At 49.6% G+C, this 13839-nt stretch overlaps 1 pseudogene; it reads left to right on the top strand.

The window, feature by feature from the left end:
* Positions 1–1625: 1625 nt before the first annotated feature.
* Positions 1626–12006, top strand: LOC144097767 (kelch domain-containing protein 3 pseudogene; annotated as a pseudogene).
* Positions 12007–13839: the final 1833 nt, after the last annotated feature.

The following is a 13839-nucleotide window of genomic DNA, read 5'->3' as shown; positions in this document are numbered from 1 at the left end:
CTGGGTCACGTGGCAGTGGTGAGAGAGAGATGTGGGCTGCATGCGCTGACAACGTTGTGGCAGACATGCGGCACTGCAGCAGTAGACCTCCGCAATTATTGGGTGAACAACCTCTCACAATCAACAATTAACTGCCACCTGGCAGCGTGGGCGCGCTACCTATCCTGTGTGCTGAACGCACTCAATGTTACAGACCCCGAGCCACGTGTACTCGCCCGATACACCACAGCTTTCACTCTCTAACCAGGTTCAGCAAGATTTAAACCCCAGCTAATCTTTTTCATGCCTCTGTGTGACCCAATAACACCTTACACATCACAGCCATTGTTTGGTTGTTGAAACCAAAGCCGAAATGGAATAACAAATTATTTAGCAGTTGTAGAGGAATACCACAGGGTAATTTATATGTATTGTTGGCTAATGCATCATTTAAATGAAAAAAAAAACGAAAGCAAAAATTTGGTGTCTATTTCTGTAAGCCATGTGGCTCTGTGTGATGGCTCCAGGTGTTTGGTAGAAATGACACAAGCAGGAGGACCCTGCATAACAGAGCAGCACATTAGCCTGGCTGTTGTACAATCTCACAATTTGGGTGACAAATATAAGAAGAGTGGGCTGTTTTTTTTAATATTGCAGCGTTTTTTTTTTCTTATTGCCAAAAACAGTACCTAGCAAAGCGGCTTCTTACCGAACCGGTAATGCATGACGTACTACGTCCACCGCTATGGACTAGGTTGGCGCTGGTGAACACTCTCAAGGCTCTGTTACACTACACATAAATACCCCGAAAGCAGAAGATTGGACAGCTGTCGCCGTAGCTCCGTTGGTAGGGAAATGAAATGAAGCGCTAAGAGGAAACGGCGCGGAAGCCAGCGCAGGTCCGCGCGCACTGAACCTGTGTCGTCTGGCAACAGTGACATCCCTCTCAGACTTCGCCTCCGGTGTGAATGCGGGGGGTGGGGGCTTCGCCGACCAATGACGTCATGATCTCCCTCCCCTCTCGATGCCCCTGTGTGAATCCTGCATATCGCGACCTCCGCACCAGGACCACGTATTTCCTCAGGTGTCATGGTGGCACGCGTTAGTGAAGGCGGACCTTGACAGTCACGTCGCTGGGTGGCTGGAGAAGGTGCAGCTTGGAGATATTAAAGTCACCAATAATGCACAAAGTGCTCTTAAAACTCCTGTTTCCAGGTTTCTTTGTGTGAAGGCAACACTTGAAAATATTTCGAAGATAGCGGAGAGTTAAAGCCGCAATTCGCAGTCAGCTCACACGGCGCCATCTGGCGTTGGTATCAAGGCCTACCGGGGGAAAGAAGTGCCCACGAGAGCGTTTCTTTTCTCATCTAAATGCTGTCTGTTATTTTAATTTAAATATTATGTCATTTTTTTATTGACACATTTTTCAAAATTCGCGCTTGGCGCTGAAATTTTTTTCGGAATCTCCTATGGAAATTTCCTTATTTATTCCACTATACCTTGGCCAATCCCCCCACGTGGGTATGTGCCATGTTTTAAGAGGAAGAAGAGAAGGAGAAGAATTTTGGCACGTGGGTATGTGCCATATACCTGGGGTGAAGAAGAAATTTCGAACCCCTGGTCGTGGCTCTGTTGGTCGAGGGAAACAGAAGGCGCGGCAGCTGTCCGGCTAGCAGAAAGTCGTCACGGAAAGATGTGGACGGTGCGACTGGAGGGCGGACCGCGCCGCGTGAACCTCGCGGTAGTCGCCGTCGACGATAAGAGCTATTCGTTTGGTTTCCATTGCACAGGTGAGGACTACACCAATCGCACTCCCACTGACGTACATGCCCTGGACGTCGTATCCCTGCGGTGGATACCGCTAGAGACAGAGCCGAACAGTGACGTCGTGCCCTTCAAGAGGTACGGCCACACTGTCGTGGTTTACGGCGATTGTGTTTACCTCTGGGGAGGCCGAGACGACAATGGACCCTGCAACACCTTGTATTGCTTTGACACCAACGCAAAAGTGTGGACGCCACCGAAAGTTTGCGGCCAGGTACCATGGCCGCGTGATTCCCACTCCGCATGTGTCATAGCCAAGCGCATGTTCGTTTTTGGCGGCCTCGAAGCGGACCGTTCTCCCAAGACGTGCACAGCCTTGACTTGGAGAGCTTGCAGTGGCAGCAGCTGCGCACCAAGGGCAAGTCCCAGCTGTGGCGGTGTTTCCACTCTGCTTCAGCCATCGGTGACCGCATGTACGTCTGGGGAGGCCGCAGTGATGCTCAGGGACCACTCCACACTCACGACGAGGTCTACTGCAACCGCCTCGCCTACCTGGACACGGTTACCGCTAACTGGGTGCATCCACAGTTCACTGGCCAGGTCCTCGTGGGCCGCCGAAGCCACTCGTCATTTATTTACAGAGGAGAGCTGTGCATCTTCGGCGGCTACATTAAGACCCTGATGACCCATTTTGGAACATGCACTAGTACAGCCCCGAAACCTCGCGGTGGAGCTTGCTGAACCCTCAGCGGCCAGACCCGTGTGCAAGAAGGCGCCAGTGCTGTATCATGGTCGGTGACCGGCTCTCTGTCTTTTGCGTTATGAGTCCGAGAACCAACCAAGGGAACAATCAGCATATGGGTAAATTTGTCTTCAATGAGTTCACACTGAAAGATCATTCTGACATTTCTGTTCTTGACTTTGCCGCTGCACTGAAGACTGTATATGCTTACCGTTATAAAGGTCTGAATGTCAGTGGTCTGCCGCAGGATATTGTGTGGGATATCCGAGCCATGACAGCAGCCAATAGCCTATCTAGGAATGTACATGTACTAACTTTTATGCGCTCCACAGTTGGTCAGTGAGCAGTAGAGAATGTTTCTGGACTGTAGGGGTTCTTTCTGCGCGCGTGTCCAGTGGACATTTGTGGTTCAAGGAAAACAGTGTACTTTAGTTCACAGTATAGTTCAAAGAACACACTACTAAATATATACAGTGTGAATGTCGTGACCCAGCCTTGACACGCGTGACTAAATGTATATAGCGGGAACATTAACGAACAATCGAGACCAAGATTACCCATAAAACAATTCTTCGAGTGAACCTGTGGTTTTATTCTCTGGGATATTTTGGAAACAACGGGGGAGTAGGAGGTGCACGTCTTTTTAATGCAGAAGCATTATGTGGCCCACAAGACAAAAAGTCCGCAGAATCTGTAATTGGAAGTTGTCCACAGACCGTAGCAACGAGAGATGAGTGACGTCATCGTCTTGACGTAAGTCTGGTAAAGGTTATTGATAGTTAATACCACTCAAGAAGACTTCCATCACCGTCTCGGGCATTAGTAAGGCTCTCTGTAGCCTGCTTACGTCTCCCTTTAGAAATCGACAATACGTTTTAAGCACGCCGCCGTCTATGTGTCCGCGCACGGAAAGTGGACCGCTCCGCGTTAGCCGCGTCTCACCAGAATTCTTTTCGGCATCGTGCTCACCGCTGTCGCTTTGTTGTACCTGCATTTTCAACCCTGCAGTCAGGCCTGCTGCCAGGACCGCCTATTTTACTCCTGCCGGCAATCTTATTATAGATGTTTCGGTGACTGTGAGCGAGGGGCATCCGCCTCGGGTTTCGTTCTTTACCTTTGAAACGGTGTAAAGCCAGCGAATCACTTTAGGAATGAAATTGATGAAAACTTAATGAAAGAAAAGAAATCAATGAAGGAATTTATATCGGGTGCGGAAACACGTACTGAACAGGCCGAAATATTCAGCAAACCTTCGCCACAGCCCAAAGCTAATTGCCTTGTGGGATTCAGCGCTGAGAGCTCATTGCGCTGGAATCTGCGAGGATAAGCTCTACCAATTATGTATTTTACTGGCTTTTGATTTAGATAAAGATCCGACTTCAGGAAATGAAACGAGGATGCTGTGCATATTGTTCTGTTGGATAGAGCGATCGAATAGACTTGGTTTCATATGGCTTGGGTCTTTTTTGTTCGACACTTTGTCAGTAAAGCGCTGCATCTGGGGAAACGCTTAAATAGCGCCTCGTCTCCGCCCAACCGTCACACGTGCTGCACCACGCTAACAGAAGCCGAATGCTTTGCCTTCCAAGACCGTCACACGTGCGCAGGCGGGGCCTTACCCATGGTCGATATATATATATATATATATATATATATATATATATATATATATATATATATATATATATATATATATATATATATATATATATATTAAATTCGATTTTATGCGCCCTCCTGATGCCACTTGCGAACAGTTTTGAAAGTCAATTAAGAGGGGCTCTGCACATCTCAAAACCAAACTCAAATATCTTATCTGCGGTTTTTACCTCTGATGTCTACATGTACGTCTTTTTGCATAGGCAGAAAGCTTTTGCAAGATGTTTGGGCCGTGTCACTTGGGCAGCTCTGCACTTTTACATTTTTTCTCCTGTGAAAAATGAACAGAAAATCTAGACCTGGAAACCATCCTATCTGCCGCCTAAACAGCCCCGAACGACCGCTTTCTACAATGTAAATGAGTGAACATGTCATTTTGTGGCCTTCGGCTGTTACTGGTGCGCGTAGGTTAGTTAGTTTAAAGAAGGATCTATCTTACGCTCAGCGAAGGTGCGCTACGATGAAAAAAACGATTGCTTTGACTACTTTCATGTTATTGCTGGTCCTTGTAGGAATTTAGTTTTCATGACAGAAAAGAAAATCCTCAATGCACTATTTACACATCAAGCCAAGTCAAGCTTACCCGCAGCATTACGGTCCCGTCTCGTGCAAAGCAGCAAGAAGAGAAGAGAAGAAGAGGGTTCACGCGCTTCGTTATTCACGCGGCCTCAGGTTACCAAAAAGCGGTTGCTTACGAGAAGCTCGGCCTGAAGCGGGAATCTGCAAGACAAGCGGCATGTCTCGACGACTCCAATGGGCTCCTCCATTCCTTCCGTCATGTGAAGACGACGCCTATTCAAATCCTGGCCTCGGCGTCACTGAGCAGACGGGGCCGGCACTAAGCCCGCACTCAGGATACCAGAGGACCGGTGAGAACGATTATCACGGACGGAACTTTCGAAGATTTCAAGATGGAAGACCCCTGCGAGTGCTGCGATTTGGGGGAACAGAGCAGCGCCACTTTGGGGAGGCGGCGGGTGTCGATGTGGCGCGGTCTGGGAAGGCAACGGTCTCGGCGTCTGCTTCCGATGGCGAATCGGGAGGGAACAGCACGTCGTGCACAACGACGCACAGCCGTACCTTTACTGAGAGCGAGAGTGGGAGAGATGCGACAGCAAGCAGTACGTACCTGACCACTAGCGAAACCAGCGAGGCCAGCACATCTCAACTGATTCCGCGCAAAAGTCACCGTGACTCTGGACCTGGCGAGGCCTGTCGTGGACGCCTTCCCTGGTCTTCCTGCGCGCCTGCCGTTGCCATCTTGGCCCTCGCCGCGATTCTCCTGATGTCGGTCGTCTCCACCATGGCGGGGACGAAACGCTTGCTTATCTCGTTCCCGATCAATCGAGTGCGCGAACTACCGCCGCTGGAAGAGTTCCCGGTTGACGCCGGCCAGAAAGGCAACTCGTCGACGAAGACCGAGGAGTCCACAGAAGGTCGCTGGCGCAAATTCTTCGCAGGTGCCCGCCGCCACAAGACAGCTGCTACTCCTGTCTTTGGAAACATGGAAATCAAAACAACGGGCACCGCAGCTAATGACTGGACAAGAAAGGCGAAAGTTCACGGGAAGCAGAGGCGGACTGAGAGAAGAGGCCTTACTACCCGAGCGCACCCACCTCACAATTTCGTGAATGTCGACGCCGAAGCGGCCACCCGGGACTTAATGTCTTTTCCGTTCAGCCATCCGGTAAGTATTTGTGTTTTGTGTTTCTCACCTCCATCTGACAGAGTATACGCTGCGAAATATGTTAAACGTGCAATGAGATCTTGCCATGAGTGTGCCTCGAACAGTTCGTCATTTGAGTACAAAAGAAACGCTTAGCACTCAGTGGCGCAGCACCATTACCTCGGGAAATGCCCAGTCATCATAGTTTTCTTCCATATGTAAAGTTTTATAAGAATAGCATGCGATAGGTATATCTTGACTAAACTCCCCATTTTCCGCACTCATCATTACTTTAAAGGTATAGCATCGAAGCAGTAGCTCAAGGCAGGATCCTGCTGAGAAGCAAATGGAAAGCCCATCAGGTTTGTCAAGGAAGGTTTGATTAGTCTTCCCAAAAGAAATACTACAAATGCCGACTGATATCTTTGGCAGCGAAAAAAAAATGTTATGCTGTTCTGCAAATAGCTGTACCACAAGTAGCATTAGAGGATTCCCTGCAGTAATCGCCGTTCGATGAGGTTCTCCGTGGCTGTTGTGGTATTACAGGACGTACTACGTTCGCCGCTGCAGGCGAGAGTGGCACTGGTCAACACTGAAGACTAGGTTACATGCAGCACGAATGCTATTGAAAGTACAAAATGGACAGCCACTGCCACATAGCTCAGTTCGTAGAGTACCGTACGCGACAGACGAAGGTTTCGAGTTCTTATCCCGTCGGTGTTATGTCATGTTTTTATTCTGCTTTCTAATCAGTTATCATTCAGGTGAAAATGATCCCACTTCAATTTTTTATTGATAAACACCACAAACTGAAAAAAAAACATTCATCTATGTTTTCCTTTGTTTCGTGTGGTCGTTGGCTTTCTTCTAATGTGCTTTAATACACAGCGCTGATGGTGGCTATCAAAAGGTAGGCGTCAACAAAGGACCGACTGTACTGCGTGACTTACAAGCCCTACCATCGCCCTGCACAGCCTATTCTTGCGGGTCCGGTTCCATTGAGAATGAACTTTTTAAGCACCTGCCTGCGACAGCGCATCAACATGACAATTCTCCGTCTGCGGGACATCACTAGAGGGCGTTGCAGGCATATTTAAAGCCATAACTGCGAATAGAACTGCTCGTAGGTTGTCCTTACGAGAAAAACCCAACGCAGTTAGTTACAGCGCATTTCTTTTACTCATATTCAATTTTGTATGCTTTTCGATGAAGGCGAAATGCTTAAGGCGCTCGTGTGCTGTGAGATGTGCATGCTGAAGAACCCGGCCAGAGCGGCATCGCGGGAACATGTTAGCACAGGGCCTCACAAAACGGGCAAAAGGTGGGAAAGACGCCGTCTTTTAGTCTCCTGTTTCTCTCAACGCGTGACGCTGCACTATCCTGCTCGTTGTACCGAAGGTCTGCCAGCTTCGCGCCCTGTTAAGCCACGGCCGCATCCTCCGCTTGGGCTCCGTACAGTTGGCGCTCCCGGTTTGAGATTCTGGCGCCGGAGAAGCCGTGCGCTTCCCATATGGACCGTGTCGCCTTTACGCCGCGGCCCATTTTTTTGAAAACTAAACGTGGCATAATTAAATACCAGACAGAAAAGTTACTGTGCCGAATGGAAGTGCAGATTGAACAATACTGCCTCTCCTCTTTGTGCTTCCCAAGTCCCGGATGTAATCTCGCGAACACTCGCATCCACTGTGCTTCCTCGCCAATAACGGTGATTGCTTTACGACGGCTTGTGCCCGTTATAAAACCAGTGGGTACGCCGTGGGAGTGCAGATTGAAACCCGAACCTTCCGCGTTCCCGACAGTACAATATAGAAAATTATTGAAACCCCGCGCTATCTCATACGCAAAAGCCTTACCTTTATCCCCCTTGCCCCACTCCGCTCTCAATGCCTAGGGTGACTAGGCCACTTCATATGCTGCTTTCTGCCAATTGCTATCTATGGTTGCTCCTTGCGGCCCACATCACCCACGTGTTTGGCAGCGATCGTACCGTTTCTAAATACACACTCAATCCTTCCACAGAAACCAGTGACCTGGACCTGATATGCTGAACGATTTTTTTTTCGTTCTGCCTATGTTTCGGAGGTTCCTACTGTAAGCGTAAAATTAACGTTTTTTGATTGAAATACCGCAGAGCTTGCACTTTAACCTCAGTGCAGCTTTACCGTCCACTGCTGCATCTCTCATAGCCTACATCAGGCTTATGGACGTTGGATTCCACATACCATAGAGTATATTTACTGTAACTGGCGAAATGTGGTAAACCTCTGCGGTGCTTCGGTCCAAGTGACGAATGTCTTTTCCTGGTCGTGTGTGCACGCAGAAGCGGCCCATGTGCGGAGCGGTGTTCTACTCGTACTGCACCCGCAGCCCATGGCGTCAGTTCCACTTCCTTCGTGCCGCCAACGCCTGCGTCGAAGCCGAGGCTGACGCCTTGCCCCTCTGCAACCGGGGAGCCAACAGGTTCGCCTCCATGCGCCACTGCCGCCAGAGCTGCGTTTCTGCCAAGCGCCCTGACGTCACATGCTTCGACGAGCCGCTCTTCACAAGTTGCGCAAGGTATGCACACGTGGTTGTCTAATTACAGACGGCCGGCATTCACAGGCCGAAACAAGGCCGTGATCATGCCGTGTGCCGACTGTGGCAGCCTCGTAAAGGAAGTCACGTGTAGAAAGCATCCACGTGTGACATCTGTGCTTCCAACGACGTCACTCTGATCCGATACGTTGGTGTACTATGGAGCACAGGGAAAGCTTGTTCTCTTGTCTAATCCGCTTATCCCCACGTGCCTCGTGGAAACCTGGTGGAAGCTATTCGACGTAAAGCGTCCTGACACAGCTCAGGTCACGTGGAAGCCACATAACTGCGCTTATACGTGTCTCCAACGAGCCTCTCCGTGGAAGCCGCGCAGTGGGTCTCCGGCTTGGGTTTTCATAACGCTGAAGTACTTATGATCTGATTTCAATTTTTTTCACGACTTCCTACAGTATTAGTATCGTGGTCATTATAAGCCATCATCGGCAACATCAGCTTATCTAGTCACAGAGCAGGGCAAAGACCTCTCTTACATCTCTCCATTAAACTTGTCCCGTGCCAGCTTCCTGATCTCATCCGCCCACGTGACTTTTTGCCGCCGTCTGCTACGCTTACAGTTAAACTTCAGTAGTCAGTGCCCGATTCTCACTCATCGTGCTCGACCCAGAGGGGCGACGGTTTCTTGAGCCGCTCGACTTTGGTGTTCTTTGCCATCACCAGCCGTGCTCGTGAAAGGGACCGCCGGTCTGTTCGGATGTGCCTGCTGGCACCTTGGAGAAAAGCTGTAACTCCGTGAGCACTTATTCACCTTAGTTTATTCCACTATCCTCCTCACTCTCCAAAACACTGAATTAAATAATCTTTTAAAACTGTGTGCGCGCCAATCACAATCAGGTCCATGCCTTGGGGCGCAACGCAACGTCCCCCTCCAGTGTTTCCCTTCGCCCCTGGAGCGGGCCACCAATCACTCCATCCCACGCACTCTCTCGACGGTCACCACGTCGCCGCAGAGTTGCCGAATCACGTGGTCGGTTGCCCGCGCGCCGGCGAGCTGCGCGTGACACCATGTTTCCAAGGGTTCGGAGTTGTCTCCATCCAACACCTTGCACCGCCGCCGCTGGTCCGACACGTTGACGCCAACCAGCGGCACATCACAGTGGCGCCTATTACTGCAGAGCTGCAGGCTGGCCTGGCCGCAGGAAACCATTGTGGATCTTCTGGCGCGTGACAGTGGCGTTCGGTGGCCGCAGGCAACGATTGTAGAGTTCCTCTCTCGTCTAATCCTATTATGAGAAGGGGGTCCCGTGTTCGTTCAAGAGCAAGGCGCGGATGTTCCGTTTGAAGATACTGCGTTGACGGGTGCGATACTTACTTCCTCTTGTAAGCCACTCCATTACGCTCAACGACCATCGGTTTACCCTGCCTTCGCATTTCCTGCCCATGGCCATTTCCTTTTGATTTATACTGCGGGCATACTATTAACTCATGTTTGTTCCATGGCCCAATCTGCTCTCTTCCTGTCTCTCAAAGTTACACCCATCATTTTGCTTTCCATAGCTCGCTGCACTGTTCTGAATTTAAGTCCATCTCTTTTCGTTAGACTCCGTTTCTGCCTCACTGGTGAGCCCCGCTAAGGTACAGGTGTTAAACTTTCCTCTTGAGGGCCATCGGTAAGCTGCCGCCATGGTCTAAGAGTTCTTGCTAGATGTGGCTCACCCCATTCTTACTCTCATAGTTATTCCACATTCGTTGCCGCGATCTGCAGTGACCACCTGCCTTAAGCAGATGTGTTCCCTATCATTTCCAACGCTTCTCTGCCTACTGTAAACTGCTGCTCCCTTCCGAGACTGTTCAGCATTTGTTTTCTGCGTATTAATATTTAAACTGACTTATCACCTTTGCCTGCCCAGGTCCTCGATCGTGTTTTGCAGTTCGTCCCCCTCAGTAACGTAGCAAGGTAATGCTACAAGCAGATCGGAGATTACTGTAGTATTGTACGCTAACCATTATCCCCAACTGAGGTCTCCTGCCTGCTTCTTTCCTACCCTGGCTTTGAAGTCACCCATCAATGAAGAGTATTGCGTTTCTTAACTAAAATTCCACGTCTTCGTAGAAGTTTGCTACTGTCGGGTCATCGTGACTGGGTTAACGCTTGTACGAATGTACCGCCTTCAATTTGTACCTGTTAATCATAACTATTATAACTTCCACCCTGTTGTTAATGTTGTAGAATTCCTCTATGTTGCCAACTATATCGTTACTGCTCAGGAATCCCGCACCTAGTTTTTGTCCGCTAGCATAGCGACGATGGCAGCTAGAGTACGTGCCTGCATTCCTGCATTGTATATGCTTCATCTGTCTTCGTCACCTTACTTAGCCCTATGAGATCCCATTTCAAATCAAAAGCTTTACTACTCTCCGTAGCTTCTTCGCCCTGTGCGCGCACTTGACCTTGAACCTACTTTGACACGTGACAGCTATGACGTCACTCAGCCGCCTCCGAAACCGAGCGCGCTCTGTTTCTATAGGCCGTCGGCGTTCATTGTGTTCATTGGCGTCGGCGATAACAAGGTTCTAGACTCCGATGATTTTGAGGAAATGAAGGGCGCATAACTGGCTCCCTGGGGAAGCGCGCTTTGAGGTACGTGGCGGTGCTGACAGGGAAATGTGGGCTGCCTGCATTAGCGGTGAGAGCGTTGTGGCAGACACGCGGCACTAGCAATAGGCCGGAGCGTTCATAGCAATCAACCGTTAATTACACTGCCACCTGCTAGGGTGGGTGGTTAGGCGCGCTGCCTGAACGAACTCAACGTTACAGACCCCAAGGTGCGTCTACTTGCCCGATACGCCATAGCCTTCGCTCTCTAACCAGGTTCAGCAGTAGCTAAACCGCAGCAATTTTTTTTTTGATGACCGCTAGTTCATCAGCCATACTGCAACACATTGGCATCTGTCAACGGTCTCCGAATACCCCGTCCGACACCGTGTCCGTGGTCACCTTGTCCCCGTATATCTACTAATTTCATCACCCCCCTTACCTTCTCTCGCATATTCCACGCTTGTGTGCCTTAGGTAACTTCAAGTACATGCGGTTATCCGTTTCCACCTTTCTATAATTAAGATACGGGCTACTCTCTCTCGTATGGGCAACCCTAAGTCGTTATACTCGCTCAGTTGGATTGTGGCTCGTAACAGCGCTAAATCGCGAGAGAATGACTTTATCCAGGCCATGCGATCTTTACAAAGCTTCACCTGAGCAGCCAGAAGATGCTGTATGCGCGACAGTCTGCAACTTGTGCCGTGCAGGCAAGACGTGCTGTCCAGCTGGTGGCACCTCCGAGGGAAGAATTGCGTTCCCTGGAGCTTTCCATCAGGTGGCTGCCCGGCAAGCGGAAGTGACGTGTTCCGCACGGCCCAGGAGTGCCAGAAGCACTGCATAGCCCCGAGACGGAGCCATCGGTGTAGGCGTCCCGGTGTCGTGCCATGCACAGCGAGCCAACTCAAGTACCCGTTCTTCGCGCATGCGCCCACAGAGGGCGGTCGCGTCCGTTGCCTGCGGTCCTCCGTGGAAATGCTGCAGGGACACCGATGCCTGACCGGCGCCAACCGGTTCCGCAGCCTCGAGGCGTGTATAGTTTCGTGCCGGAACAGATCGCATGTCTAGGACGTCGGTGATCCGGTCGCTTCTATACTTGCGTTTTTCTTCCTGTAACGTCGCGCTCTCGGAAGGCTTTATTGGCTTCCAGACAGTGCGCATTTCAAGAGGATGCTCTTTTGCGTTGGCGCTGACATTTACTAAAGAAAACAAAGTTCTGTGGGCTTCTGTTTTGATTCGTTGAGTGAAAGGCTTTGGCAAAAGCATGTAGTTGGGATAGCTGGTGGACATTCGGGAACCTGATGTGAAAGCAATGCGTCGCCACAAGTACACGGTGTTGTGTCAACCAACTAGCCCAGCTTACAATTCTTACTCAAGCCTTTATATTTGTCGAAGCCATTATGCGAAAGCAGCTTGTTCTGAAAAGAATACGTTTTGGCGGCTCAGTCCCGCACTGTTATTTCTAGACGCCACCGAAACTCCTATTTTGGCGAGACAAGATCTCACCTGTGGATTAAAAATCGCGTCTTCATGTCTCTCAAAACAAAGATACTTATGTGCTGCATGTACTACCATGAGCAATATGAACAGGAACACGGGAGCGCGTGGCAGATAGCTTCGAACCCTACTTGTAACGATAGGTGACGGCCGCTATGAGAAACAAACTGGAAAGGGGGTTACGTTATTTCATTTTTCAGAAACTGGCAACGCAACAGAACCCTTTCTACAATGTTGCGAAAAGCTGCCGCCGTGCATCGCCACATGTAGCGTTCCAGGCTATCTTCCACGCGCTCCCGTGTTCCTGCTGATATTGCTCGTGATAGTACAGCAATGGCTGCGACGCGAAGATAAACTTAAAGTGCACCCACATTTAAATCCCATTAACCTATTTCTACAACCATATCGCCTAAGAGCACCGTTTTGAAAATGCTGAAGCGGCTGAGAAAACCAAAAAGCATGCTATGCGAGTCTGCATGCTTAACACATAGCCACTGCAAGCTCTGCACCTGCATACCAATGCGGCTGGTGCGTATACCATTGTTTTTTCGTTGGGATGGAGCCTAGGTGGGCCGCCTGATCGAACGGTTTAAATCATTAGTATTTGCAGCGTTAACCTTTGCATTTTTTTTGTATAGACTCAGTTGAATATTGTGTTATCCCGGTGGGCCTGGTAGAAGTACAAGAACATTGCAAGTAAAACAAAAAAGGGAAAGAACCAGTAGTGGTGATTTGCTGTGAGCACTAAGAGTAACTTTTACGGGTCAGATTACGACACGAAAAGCGTCACTCGTGACACCTTTCGGCCAGTAAAAATTTTTTTATCAGAGTACGTACCATAAAAGGCATCTGCGTGCCTCCGTCAGCACGGTTAACCTCATGCCCAAGGTGCCTTGATGTTCGGCTTCGCAAATTTAGAAGATTAAAGACTAGCAATATATAGTTACAGACTCAGTTTTTACCGAGAGAAGTATTAATCTCAATAATAATAACAATTGGTTTTTGGGGAAAGGAAATGGCGCAGTATCTGTCTCATATATCGGCGGACACCTGAACCGCGCCGTAAGGAAAGGGATAAAGGAGGGAGGGAAAGAAAAAAAGAAAGGAAGAAAGAAAAAGAAAGAAAGGTGCCGTTGTGTGCCTTTTGTGTCACGTAGGGTGCATTAAATGTGCTTCTGTGTGGGTACCTGTCGCCTAGTCCATTCTATCTGCACAGGCTTTTTTAATTGCTACAAAATGTAACACTTTTTTTCCCCCTTTTTTATCGCATATCCTCTGAGCTTTGCAAGCCGCCGCGTGGGCTCAGTGGTTATGGCGCTCGGCTGCTGGCCCGAAAGACGCGGGTTCGATCCCGGCCGCGGGGGTCGAATTTCGATGGAGGCGAAATTCTAGAGGCCCGTGTGC

This window comes from Amblyomma americanum, chromosome 7, assembly GCF_052857255.1.
Source record: "Amblyomma americanum isolate KBUSLIRL-KWMA chromosome 7, ASM5285725v1, whole genome shotgun sequence".
Lineage (NCBI taxonomy): Eukaryota > Metazoa > Arthropoda > Arachnida > Ixodida > Ixodidae > Amblyomma > Amblyomma americanum.
Note: the sequence above shows the minus strand (reverse complement) of the source record. Positions and strands in the feature narration are given on the sequence as shown.